The sequence below is a fragment of the Bombus vancouverensis genome, chromosome 15 (assembly GCF_051014615.1).
Source record: "Bombus vancouverensis nearcticus chromosome 15, iyBomVanc1_principal, whole genome shotgun sequence".
NCBI classification, from domain to species: domain Eukaryota; kingdom Metazoa; phylum Arthropoda; class Insecta; order Hymenoptera; family Apidae; genus Bombus; species Bombus vancouverensis.
In genome coordinates, this window is record NC_134925.1 from 12,252,203 (window position 1) to 12,265,567 (window position 13,365).

The 13,365-nt window shown below is 41.6% G+C and overlaps 1 protein-coding gene across 1 annotated transcript in view; it reads right to left on the reverse strand.

The window, feature by feature from the left end:
- The window catches only part of bru3 (CUGBP Elav-like family member bruno 3), a 586,628-nt gene that overhangs the window by 325,454 nt on the left and 247,809 nt on the right, over window positions 1-13,365 (reverse strand). The gene's annotated exons all lie outside the window — the stretch shown is intronic.

The window sequence follows — 13,365 nt, forward strand, 5'->3', positions numbered from 1 at the left end:
TTAACCAGGCTTGCCTACCCTCTGCTTCTACTGGTCTGTCTGTTTGCACTGGAACCTTATGTACCACGGAATAACGGTTGAATCCTGCTTGCATGGACAATCTATCTAGCTGACCGCTTAAACACGAATATTACTTGTATCTTTTTCTTAATGTCAATACCTGTAACGATTGGTGGTAATGCTCGAATTTCTCTAATTCTATGTACTCGGATGTGGTCGTTTTAATATCCAATTGCTTTACCCTGCTCGTTATTTTGACATTCTTGCTCTCAAGTATGTATCGTCAAGTTAGCTTTCCATTCCTTTCTTTGCAATTCCCGTTCTTTTCTTCGCAGAAGTAAGAATATAGTCTATATTGTATATTCAAGGAAATCAGTATTTCTTAACAAGACGTATTTTACGTTTGAAACAAACCGATATTCTATCCGAATACTATCTTTGTTGAAAATGACAACGTGAGTTCGCGCTCGCCGTCTATATGCAGATGCGATAGTTACGATAAATAGTAACTAGAAGATAGTTCTAGATATAATCGATAGGTTTAATCGATAGGTTTAAGATACTTTTTTTCTTTTTTTTAGCCAGTCCATGCAAGAAAGTGCGGTAAAGGTCGTTCAGCTCAGAACGGTGTGACAGATTTATCCGAAGAATAAACTAATAGCTATTGCGCGTCCTACCTTTAAATAAACAAATACCAACGATCTTTATGCTGTAAATATGAATACGCGTCATTCAGAAATAGACAGAACGGTTGATCCGTAATATCGAGTGAAACTATAGTAAACGCAAATTCGATCCTTCATCACGAATACTAATGTCAAATTGCTACCACGGAGAGCCGTTAATCATAGCTAGAGGTGGAACTCTGCTCGTTGCTGGTGCGAAGTTATCTGCAGCATGTTGGCCATTAAATTCAATTTACATATAAATCCAAATTATTCTATCGCAGTGTTACTCCTGTAATCGTAATTATGTAATATAATTATACACTGCTACGATACATAACAAATACAAACAGATCATGTCGAAGCAATTATGTACAATAATTATATCTACCACTTTGTCCTTTCATTACACACATTTTCTTATATTCCACGAGTTCTAGCATATCTTTACTTGGCAATGATTTGCAAAGTCTTTGAATTTGTCATTTGTCGAATTTCTTTTTATGCAGTCACATCAGACACATGTTACAGGAAAATTTTGAACCGCGAAGAGAGCCATTAACTTCCAATCGATATCGTTTATCGCGATGAACGTAGAAAGCGAATGAAATTAATGGTAGAAACATGTTACATATATCGTAAAAGAAGAAAAGAGGTGGACCAAGAAACAAAAAGCACTTTAGTCTGTCTCGCGAGGTATGAAGGTTGCGGAGGCGTGAAGTAGACCGGATTTGTAGAGGCACGGACTAGAAAACGGCGAAGATGGCAGCAACGGCGTCTGCTGGCAATAGCGAATGTTTCGAGGGTGAAGGCAGTGATGATGGATTGTCCTTTGCGTGTAAATATTTCACACTACACTCATCACAATTTTCACTTCCGTTCGGCTCGGCACCGAAATAACTTCGCGTCGAGTCTTGAAATTCGGCCACTCCTTTTTCTCTTCTTTTATTTCATTTCTCTACTCGTGGCATAGACTTAAATCGAGATAAGATGCGAATTTAATCGTCCACATTGTGTTACGACATCACGTTCGTGTACTGTCGACGTATATTCCGCAACTTCTTACACAGGCTACTATTTAGATTTTCGGACCTCTCAAATTTCTCTGGCCGAAGTTGGGTTTTTAATAGATCTGTGATCTTGCTTTGAATCGCATAATAAATCTCATCCACGTGTTTATCGTTATTATCGTTATGTCGAATAAAATGAACTATCGATGACGATGAAATCTCATGAAAACAACAAATCATAGTTGAATCAACGAAAGTACACTCATGTAGTAATACATCTCTCATACGGTCAAATGACATGGTCGAAACCATAAATTCTACGGAGTATCGAGCCTCTAGATCGTGAATCCTCTCGCGATGTGGCTGTGATCCAAACAGTTTTCGTCTTATCCACAGTTGGACCTTCTTCCTTCTTCCCCTTCCTCCTTTAATCCCTGTCTCCTTCTTTAATCCATCAATGGCACGATGAAAGGCACACGGAGATACGAAGAAATCTAATACCAAAATGGATTTAGTCGTTATAGGATACGGCCACTGGAAAAATAAGTACGGCGAATGGGCGGGATCTAGCTAAATCCATCATCTCGACTGCCGCCGCTGCCATTTCCTTGACAGCGCATCGAAATGCAGTTTAAAACGTAACGCAGCCGCATCGTCGGAACGTGAGCGATAACGAACGGACTGTAAGAAGACCGGAAGCATCGGCGAATGCACGTAATTATACACAGCAGACTGGAAATTACGTGCTCCGCAGTATTTTCCATTGCACGACCGGAAAATCGTCTGACACTCCTTTTTACGCTACACGCTAAATTCTCAGATATCTATACCGTTGAATATTACATTTTTTAACTAAAATAATTTGAAAGAGTAATAATACGTAAATAGAGCTTAATTGTAGATTAATTATAGCCGTTAGAAGAGCAGAAATTATATAAATTGTTCGAACCGATTGAAAAATCAAACAGATAATTAGCCTAGATCTGATATCATTGTCTTTCGCGATGCAGTGTTACCGCTGTTTTTACGATCGTCTCATAGAATGAGAAGGTATTTCGCGGCTGTTTCACGTGTACGCGGCATCTTATCGAGTAACAATGAGGTTTGGCCTGCGCCTGACAGCTGACAAGAAAAAGAAGGAAGGAATACAGTCGAAGAAAATGCGTTCGTGACGAGAGAAAGAAGAATTCTCGAAAGTAGAGATTGCGAGCGAACTAGAGTGAAACAGGGACCCTTTGATACACCATTGCAAAGCCGTCTTTCGCGGACGTGCAGACATCCTATTTACATTTATACCCACCTTCCGGTCTCGATGGGGCCTGAGGATGTCGTGGAACTCAGGGTGGAACAGGGATGAGAGTGTATCTATAGGAGCGAATCGAGCGGAGAACGCTGGATATATCCAGACACTGAAATTTTCGCTTCGATGCTTTCAACAATAACGCATCGTACATCTTCCACGGAGGGACGAGCAATATTTCAAGCGACTGCGGGTTACGTGTATAGGGTTACGTACATGCGCCTCTATAAGGACTGCCAGGGTGCCATAGACGCGCAAATGCCAAGAGAAAGCCAGTCCTGTGTTTGTATCTAACGCGATTGCTCGCGTGCGTGCAAATGCGACACCGATGCTTCGAATTTTTGTGAAACTTGTCACGTGCTTGTTTTATCAACGATCTATACAAGCTAAATATGCAGGCTAATGTTGAAATGTGATTCGTTTTAAGCGAACTACTGTGTATATGAAGTTGTTCAAACAACGCGAGTTTGAACAACGCGGATATTTTTCTCGGTCAATATTGTAGGAGTTTTCGCGGAAATGTATATACCATGTACGTAGTCCGTGCAGCAAACCGAGACTTTGCAACAAACTAGGCGGCTAACGAATTAAGTCTGTAAAAGAAAAACGCGAATCGTCGTTGCTAAAAGCCGATCAGGCAATTATACTCATATTACTGTCATCGTCGTGAGATCAGTCGTGCGTGGTTATTACATAGATATATGTACATGTATATTTAAGTTTTTAGAGAGTCGAAAATTATACGCGGGTTTTCGGTTATGCGGACTATTTGTATCTCTAATCCACGTGTTGTTCGAGGATCAACTGTACTTCAATGGTTAATAGTATATGTTTGGTAGCAAATTAAGAAAATAATGTATCATGTACCTTCCGAAATGCTCGCAACATTACGCTGTTATAATTAGAAGGCAGTAAGGGTGTTACGCTCGCATTAAGTAGATACAGTTACTTGCGTAAAAATGGTGCAGTATCTCGTAAAACGTGGCGGCTTTCGAATGCCTTTGTAAGTAGATACGCTTTTAATTCTATGACAGCTCACGGTTCTTTGTAACGTTGCCGAGCATAAAATGTAAATTCACGGCCTGGTAAGCTCTCGATCTCAACCATGAAGTTTTTACATTGAAATAATTAGCAGGGTTAAATCTTAATCGCTACAAAGGAGAATACGATAAAGAATATTTACGTCAAAGTTGCGTTTAAATATCACCGTTATGTATTACAAAAGATTGATACGTTGTTGAATATCGGACGTCGATATCCTATACGTCGTGATATTTATATCAATTTTAATTATACTTTTCGTAACTAGAGGTTAATTTTCTCCAAATCAAATTACATATAAAACAAAGCCAATTATCGAACACCGCAATTAAAGTATATCATATACCGAAATTTCAACATTCACTATCAGTTGCTGTAATTAAATTAAATTAAATTTTCTACCGCTCCTAGGTAGGAGCTACTACACAATATATATGCGACGTATGCGCATACTTATACAATATGTCTATTTATATTATACGCGACTGAGCATGTTGAAAGTATGTCCATTAATTAAGGGTAGTGCATAGTAGAATAAAATGGTGTTCGTTTGAGTTACAATTTAACCTAATTTCGAATAAATATAACAACTCCCTCCTTACAAGTCAGCGACTTTTAATCGAAACGTCTTCGAGCGTAAATACGAAACGATTTTAGTGCACAAATTCGAGGGACAAGGAATGACTGAGGAAGGAAGGATAGAAGGGATTATTGGAGATTACTTCTGAACTTCGTCCGATTGTCAATACTCGTCCTCGTTTTACGGTGACGCCGCGATAACCCTTAATAAATGTCTCTCGGCCGAAAAACCTGCGGGGCCAAAGAAACACGAACGGAGGGATCAGCGAAGAGATATATTGCCCCGCGTAAATCCTCAATAAACCGTTACTGAGCCTGGCAATAAAACGAAACGGCGCCGTCACGCCGTTGCAATTATCGTTGCTTCAGTGTCATGGAACGCCACTCGATAGTGGTTGAACTTAACACTATTCCACTTGTACGTAACGCGAATTCATCGTTATGAACCTAATAAAGTTTTTACCTTCGTAGGTGATAAGCGTTACGACATTTCGTAGTTAATGCTAAATACTCGCATCAGCATGAATTTTCACGTACAAGATACAGGCTAAAACGCTTCGCACGTATCGATTGTTAATCGTTTCTGTTTCCAGAGCACACCGTGGCGACTAATTTTGAGGAACTAAGTTACGTTCCAAAATCCGCGGGAATTGAATCTATGTAACTTAATCTATGTAACTTATTGAAATAACCTGGAACTGTTACAAATGTTTACATCGTAATAAAAATAATAAATCGTCTTTCATTCTTATTTCTTATTTTAACGAAATATATATACTTTATTATAATGTATTATGTAGCTTACTTATTAATGTACATGTAATAATATCGACATAACTATACGAAACAAAGAACGATATCCAGATGGAATTAGAAGCTATTTTATAAGACCGAGGTAGAAATATTTTTGTCGAATTATCGAAATCCCTTTACCGAGTGATACAAGCGTGCGTGCCTCGAAGCAACAAGGGTGAGCATTATCACAAGCGCGGAGAACAGCGGAACCGGTAAATTTATATTGCCGGCAAATGCAAAAAGGTTTTATTAGCTTTTTACGCGCGGATAGGTTATGTCTTGCGCCACCTCTCGTCGTTAATCTTTGGAGTTTCGTGAGGATAGCGAGTAGACAAGCAGGGGCGAGCCTGCAGTGTACGTCGGCACGCGACGAGTCCGCCTATCTAGCCCATGTTTCAGTCACTGGGTTCCTTTCTTTTTCTCGTCTCGAGTGGAAAAAGAAGAAAGCCTACGATAAAGCTTCTAAATAATTGCGGCTGACCTTTCGGCCACATTTCTCTAATATTTCAAGTCCCCGCTGCCAAATTACGGACTGCGGTTTGCCGACCGTCCGATCCAAAGAAAAACCGTATATCGTGACAGCCAAAAGTTCCCTCGCGTTTCGACCTTGCTCTCTTCCTCTCCCTACGTAACTTTATTATGGTATTTCAACGTATCGTGACACCCCCCTGCGAACAGAATGGTCAGATAAACGATAAATGATAATACTGTCACAATTTTTAAGCCCCGATTTTCGTCCTGTTGTCGAAATGAACGTGGCAAAGTTACATTTTAGTCGTACTCCCAAACGTAGATACGTGTTGTACATTTACACTAAAACGAATACAGGAAAATCTAGAAGACACTACACGATAAAACGAATTTTCCACAGAGAAAATTTGGCGAATTTAAAGGATATTCTGTGAAAAATAAATATTTGGCGGTAAATGTTACGTCGAGTCGAGCTAAAAGCGTCCAAGATAATCCAATGTTCAATTTGAAAGAAAAGTCATTTGGAAGTTACACATGCATATTTAACAGTTTAACGCCGGCGAGGTCGAGCCTGCTGTGGCGCGTCGGTTCATCCGACAGGGAAAGAAGACGGAAAGGCGCGATTGCCGTCGATGCACAGGTTAAGTGCTTTTAGCGACAAAAAAGTAAGACAGCCGGTGGCGTAAAAGCCACGATGTTATCGGCAAAGGTTGAGCAACGTGAGGGTAGAAAGGTGAAGCATGAATATTCAACTAGCCGCAACCGTTAAACACTTCCGTTACTCTTGACGCTTCTCGATGAATCGAACGGTACTGCTATTGCGCCTTCTTCGACCTTATGGCCGCTATTCCAAGACAACCGATAATTATCAAAACGTTCAAATGTCACAGCGCAGTGACATCGCAAATGAAACGTAGAATATCGTCCGCAGAGCCGACACGTCGCGTGATATGTCAATTTGTTGTAATTTTAGAAACTATTCGAATACTTTCAGAACAATTTTAGAACACGAGTGGATAAAAAATGAATTGTCAGAAAGGTATCCATAACTGTATCCATAATGGCGAATGTCTCTAACTATACATAAAATAATAATTCATGATGCAGTAGCGAACGTTTTGTTAACGATCGTAGCCGTAGAATTCAGGACTACGCACAGTTTTATAATATGCCAATCGTTATCGAGGAACGGGAAGAAACTGTGAATTCTATATTGATTCTTGAAAACTGGCAGTTTCTCTGATAATACATGAAACTGAAAATGCATACTCGGATATTACTCTGAAAAATAACGAGTGAAACTAGTGTAACTTTAATCGTTCTCAATAATGACTTAAAATTGTTGGATCGACGCGCTAATCGAACAATATAAAACAGATGTCGATGTTCGTGAATTGAAGAATGATAGAAATATCTTGCCGAATGAAAAGGTAAAACGTGGCGAATATGTACACCCATCGTATCTCATGATGGCGTAATAGTTGGCGAACGCAGAGCATACTCGCAACGCGCGTCAATGAAGTAGAATCGCGACAGGGACGATGCGAAATATCTATAAAATCCTAAATCCGTATGATGGATACCGTCCGGGGGTTCGGGAAACGATTGGTAATCGGTGGGCGCGTAGGCGCGCGCTGCAGGTACAGCGGCAGCATCTGCGCATACATCAGGCTCGATTTGACACGGCTCGCGAATCGAAGTGCCAGATTTTCAAGGGGAATTTGTAAATTTCCCGTGTTCTGGCCGCCTGTACGTCGCGCCGTCAGCGTGGCCTCGCATAAACACGTTACGTCATCCACACTGTTCACAGCCGGCGTGCCCGTTTGTTCCCATTAACGATTGAAGTTGGCCCGATCGCGACAGATGGGTGCGACGTGACCGTACACCACAGCCACATTCCACGAAATCCATGAAATATTTAACCGCATTATTGATTCCCTCCGTGGTCCACGAGAGTGCTCCTCGTCGTAAATTCATTAGCCGTGAAGTTCGCTGTTCGACCCGCACGCGAGCGCCCAAGCCACGCGTTTCCCGACAATTATCGAATTCTGCGATATATCCTTTCGGTTTCTCTACGGTCTATGAGTGTCGTTACAAGTAACGGCACGTATACTGGGCCCGGTGAACCCGGTAATGTTTGTAGAAACCTCCGGTAATTGCCACCGCATTAAAGTTATCGATTTATCGTTACGATTCGGTTTCTGACAGATTTATTAATTAGACTGCCGTTCTAGCTTCCATCGTACTCGTTTACTGGTACTATTTCCAGTATTTCTAGTCCATGCCTCTCGCGTGTCGTTGCTTTTCGTAAGTATTCGGATGCGCCGGAAAACATCACATAGCAATATCCGTCGAACAAACAATTTGTAACAAATTGCCATAAACCTTTCCAGTTCGATACTGGTATATTTTTAAAGTTTTAAAGATTAGGTAGCTTTGTCATTTTTGAGCCATCCATCGTAGAAAACGTTCTTGTCAAAAATATTTGGTCCTCGTTAGTACGTTGATTCCGTGTTTAATAAAAAAAACGTACGTAGAGCGCGCGATACGAATAAATGAAATGCTTTTTGGTTGTGACGTGTGACTTTTTAATTAGGTCAAGCCAGAACAATTTGTCGCTGAAAATCGCATTATAAAAAGAAACGGTCATGAGGGACGGTGATTCAAAGGAAGACGGAAAGAAGAATGAGCAGCGAGAAAGAGGGCAACAGGGGTGGACTCGTAAATGTAGGTAGCTGCGAGAGAGTGTCTTGTTCGCAGGGCACATAAAATATCAGTCGGAAGATTACTATCGTCCCTTGATCCCCCACTGGTTCCTCCACATCCGCGCCTTCTGCCGCGCTAGTTTTTACCGGGAATATATGCACCAACCGTCGCTTTGTTACTTCTCTCCCTTTTTTGCTTGGCTTCCTTTCGTCCAGCGACTGCGTCCACCAAACGACCCTTCTTCTACCTACAACTAGCCCCTCGAGCCATTTCTACGACCTACCGCCATCCGGTTATATCGTTCTACTATTCCTGGACACAAGCAGTGCCTGCAAGTTGCATTAGTAACAGCGAATTATCAATGAATGCTGTCGCGCGCGCATTTGCACCGCAGCTTTATTTCTATGATTCGTGTTCGACCGTGAATACATTGCGATACCAGTGAATCGAAATCGTGCTCGTATAACACGTTTCCAATGCGAACGTAATTAGTCCAACGTTATATTATGTAACACATCGAACAATTGCTTTCCTCGTTTCGGTTTCAATTAGGATTTCGTTCAATTGTTTCGTTTAATAGGTAGGGACATTTCAGTTTGCCAAATATTAACCGAATTTGGTATTACATTTTTATCAAAATGTTTATTTCGATTTAAATGTAATATTTTTTCATCTGAATTTATCAAATCAAAAGCACGTTACAGACTGTGTAGGTAACAACAACTATCACGTAGAATCAGCTGTCACCAGACATACCAGTGTCGTAATCAGTGCGTCACGCCACTAGGCGTTGTCCATGCCCATTACTTTTTAGTAAAATAAAAATTCCGTTAGCTCGTAACACGACACTTTCAGCCACGTACATAAATTACTTTGAAACATTAGTTACCAAAGTTCTACGTACATTGTAACGTACGTCACGCGCGAGAGGGTTAATAATGCAAAGCAAGTTGGTCTTATGCTCGCTTCGCTTCACTTGTAAACCACTGACATGTAATTCTCCGTGCTCCCTGCTCTACATCTTTACCACGGTACTTTATGATTCTTTTTTACATCACAAGAAAACTGCCTGAAAGTGCAAGAGTTCAAAGGACGCGTAATTTATTACGTAGCTGTTAGTACGCCCCTTATCGTTGAATCTATTAATGCGGAACAAATGTAACGCGGCGAATACATCCATACAACTTTACCTTTCGACTAACTAGATACGTTGGCCCTAGGTCAAACTTTATAAAGTCTCGCTCAAATACTCTGCGACAAATATTAAAGTACTCGATAGCGGTAGGTGGTGGTCGTCAGAGAAATTGGAAAATGCAGTTGAACTCGCAAGAAATGTCAGACATTTAAAAGAGAAAACGGAGGAGAGACAATAGACTGTTTTGTTTGCGGCAACACGGTCTCGACTATTTGTATCCTGTCTGGGTTAAATATCGATTAATTCGCTGGGTCGTTTCCCTTGCCCATCCTCGTTCTAGTTGTCATACGATAGACGTTTCATAATTTAGTTGCTCTGCTTGATACGACGTGCGAAGAGTTGTCATTTGGAGATAGACAGGTTGAAGGAAGATCTCCAGCCTAATGATAGTAAACGCTGTAAATAACTTAGTCAATTATATAATTGCAATGATCTACTTTATTTCGAAAATTCCCTATTGCGAACTCAAATACTTGAACGTATCGCTGAAGATCATTCGACGAGTATTATTCATTTATATACGATGCCAATGATGTTACACGAGCCAAAAACTTGACTATAATTAAAAAATAGCATCGAAAATTTTGTCGTAAAAAAAGGTCGGCGTGGTTAACGAGAAAGTGGGCGAATTGCTTGTGCCAGAGAGATTCAACCGCGAAAAGTGGTTATTACTTTGGTCACGAAGATAGAATGGCCAGCAAAGTAGAAACGGCGTGACACTGCGACGACATCGTTGCAAGGGTAAGGGGACTCGATTTTCTTGATCGAGTTTCGAGATTGGTGCATGTATCCCGCAATAGACCTCTTCAGTCAACGTACCATCTATTCCAATGATCCGCTTTGACTCCTGTCGACTCGGCATTATGCTACCTACGAACTGGACTCTTCTTCCGACCGACCAAACATTGCCTTTTATTACTTTCATTACTTTTTGCCGTGACTCGCTTCAAGTGCTCGCACGTCCATTTTTTAATCCGCCGTGAATCGAGCAGCGCTGTACTCGCTAGAGACTATATTAAGCTCGTAATTCTTGCAAAGTGAAAGGCTAGGAGAGCCACTGCAGTACCTTGTAAGCTGCCTTCCTGGCAAAAGAGTAAATTTCCTCTTTTCCTCGGCTAAGTATGTAGTTTGCAACGATTAGACTCCTGCCACCAGACCAATATACGTCAATTACCTTTACAGCTGTGTTAACGTCGACACGTCATTTCAATCGGTTTATTTTCTCGTAAGAGATTTCAAAAACGTAATCACAGAATTTATTCGTCTTATTCGCCCTTGATTTATTATCGTTATTTTCGTATATTATATGTATATATATATATATTAGTAGTTCGCGCAGTTTGCAGTCTATTCTTTATCTTCTTCTTCGGAAGGTTAGACTTAATTACGCCCCTTTATACTTTACATCGAAACGCGATAGCAAGAAAATCCTCGGATTCCTCGTTTTGTTGGAACAGTGGAAGAAACGAAGTCTCAACCTTCCGAAACTGTCGCATTTCACGTTAGCTCGATAGGACAGGCGAATGGCATAGTCAGGCAACCAGCAAACCACCTTTATTTCACGTCAACGTGAACGCAGTAAAGTAAACCGTTATTGGCTGGTAGGAATCGTAGCGTTAACGTGCTACGATACTTTAACGTACGGTCAGCCAGTCGGTGTTTCAGTTGGCATCGTAGTAACGGCGTTCGACGACAGTACAAATCGAAGCGAAGTAAGCTCGAATGCCGTGTGTAGGTGATACCGAAGCGAGAACGAGGCGCGAGGCATTCCAATAAGTGGATTGACTCCGGCATGCTCTACAGCCACCCTTTTCTTCCGATAACGCCCTGGAACCAGCGACGGGTCCAACCAGGGATCAACGGGGAAAAAAGCGAAAATCCCAATGGTGGAGTTGCACCGATTTTATACTTCTACGAATCGTATTTACAGTTTATCAGGTTGGGAACGTTTCGTAAAAAATTCAGGCGACGTCTTTCTTCGAATTTCCTGCACAGAAATCGCGCTCCATTCGACTTTATACACTTATTTCCTCGCTGATCGTCACGTTTCGCTCGTTCCCTTCTTAACTCTGCGTTCACCTCTTCGATTTTATCGAAAAAGTTGAGCGTACTGTGTAAGGTTTCACGTTTTCTGAAGGTTTAGCCGAATGACCGTCTATATACGAACGAAGCTCTTTTCATTCTATTCTCTGTAAGTCTTTCTGATACCTCAAATTAATAAATATTACGAGTATCCATAAATAAAAGTATATCGAACGGAAATATTTATTTTCAACGATCGCAAATATCACGTACGAAAGTTCATTTGTAGAAAAACGTTGTTTCCAGAAAAATTCTATCGATTATCTTATTCCAGAAATTGTACGCGACATCGCACCGTTACTCGACCCTCTGCTTACACGGTAAAGCGTGGTTGATAGACTAGGCCTCTATATTCTACGATGTTCCAACCTTTCGCGGAGGGTTTCAGCGCATCGCTCAGGCTTACGCCTCGCAACGACCTTATTAGACATCCCTGATTTGTGCCCTCCGGTAAATGCTCGGCATTTCCTAGTAGGTCGAGAATTTGCTCGTGGATCGGCGATGTGTTCTCTCACGGTGCGCTCCAAAGAAATCCGCACGTAAGATTCGTGCGGCCCGACTAATCTTACGTATTCACGTTCGAGACACGAAATTAGGTTTTGCATGCCAAACTGTCTGGCCCTCGTACTTCCTACACGTGTTATGCAAATCCGAAGATTATACGAAATAACAGAACACCGCCTCGACACGTTCACGACAACCTCAAGAAACACCTTTTCACGCCCTTGTATCGGATGTTCTACCTACAGAGGAAAAAAAGAGAAAGAAGGTAAGTAAAAAACGATGGGAGTTTCGTTCGAAATCGAGACGAATACGCGTAACGAATTCAATCGATGGCATACACCGAGCTAGGTAGAATTTTAAAATTGAATCGAGCCCGGTATCGTATTTTTTGTACGAACGAACACGAAGGTTGCAGGAAAAATTTATACGGCTGCGTTATCAATGAATTACCACCGGGTTCGGGAAAAATACAAAACTGGAATTGGACACCGCGCAGAAGAAGAGAAAAGGAAGTAAAGGCCATTGTTATTGTTAATTCGTTCTTTCTCGTTCGGCAACCAGATACCATTACGAAAATATGATTTCACGGTTTCGGAGAAGAGCGAGCGACCGAGAACGTTAGAATCGCGTTTTTCGCATCTCGATCGAATGAAACGTTCGCATTATCGGTTGGTCTCGGTGACAAGGTACACTTGATTATTTTGGATGGTGGAGGCGCTCGCGTGCCACCTTCTCGTAGGTTTGCACGGTTCGTTCAGATGCGAGAGGACACGCGTCGCGCTCGCGTGCCTCTGATCGACTAGGTTGCTTGTTTGAACGTAGCGAGATACATACGTACGCGCGTTACGTGGACGCGCGTATATTTCACCGCGCGGAAGAAAGAGACGCGACGAGAGCGGGACAGGGAAATGGTAGAGCAAGTTAGGAGGATGCATTAGGGAAATGTTTGTACGTGCAAATTCGGGTTGTCCCCCGGTGCACGGTTTTTGATACCGAGCGATCGTTCACGCATTCCGC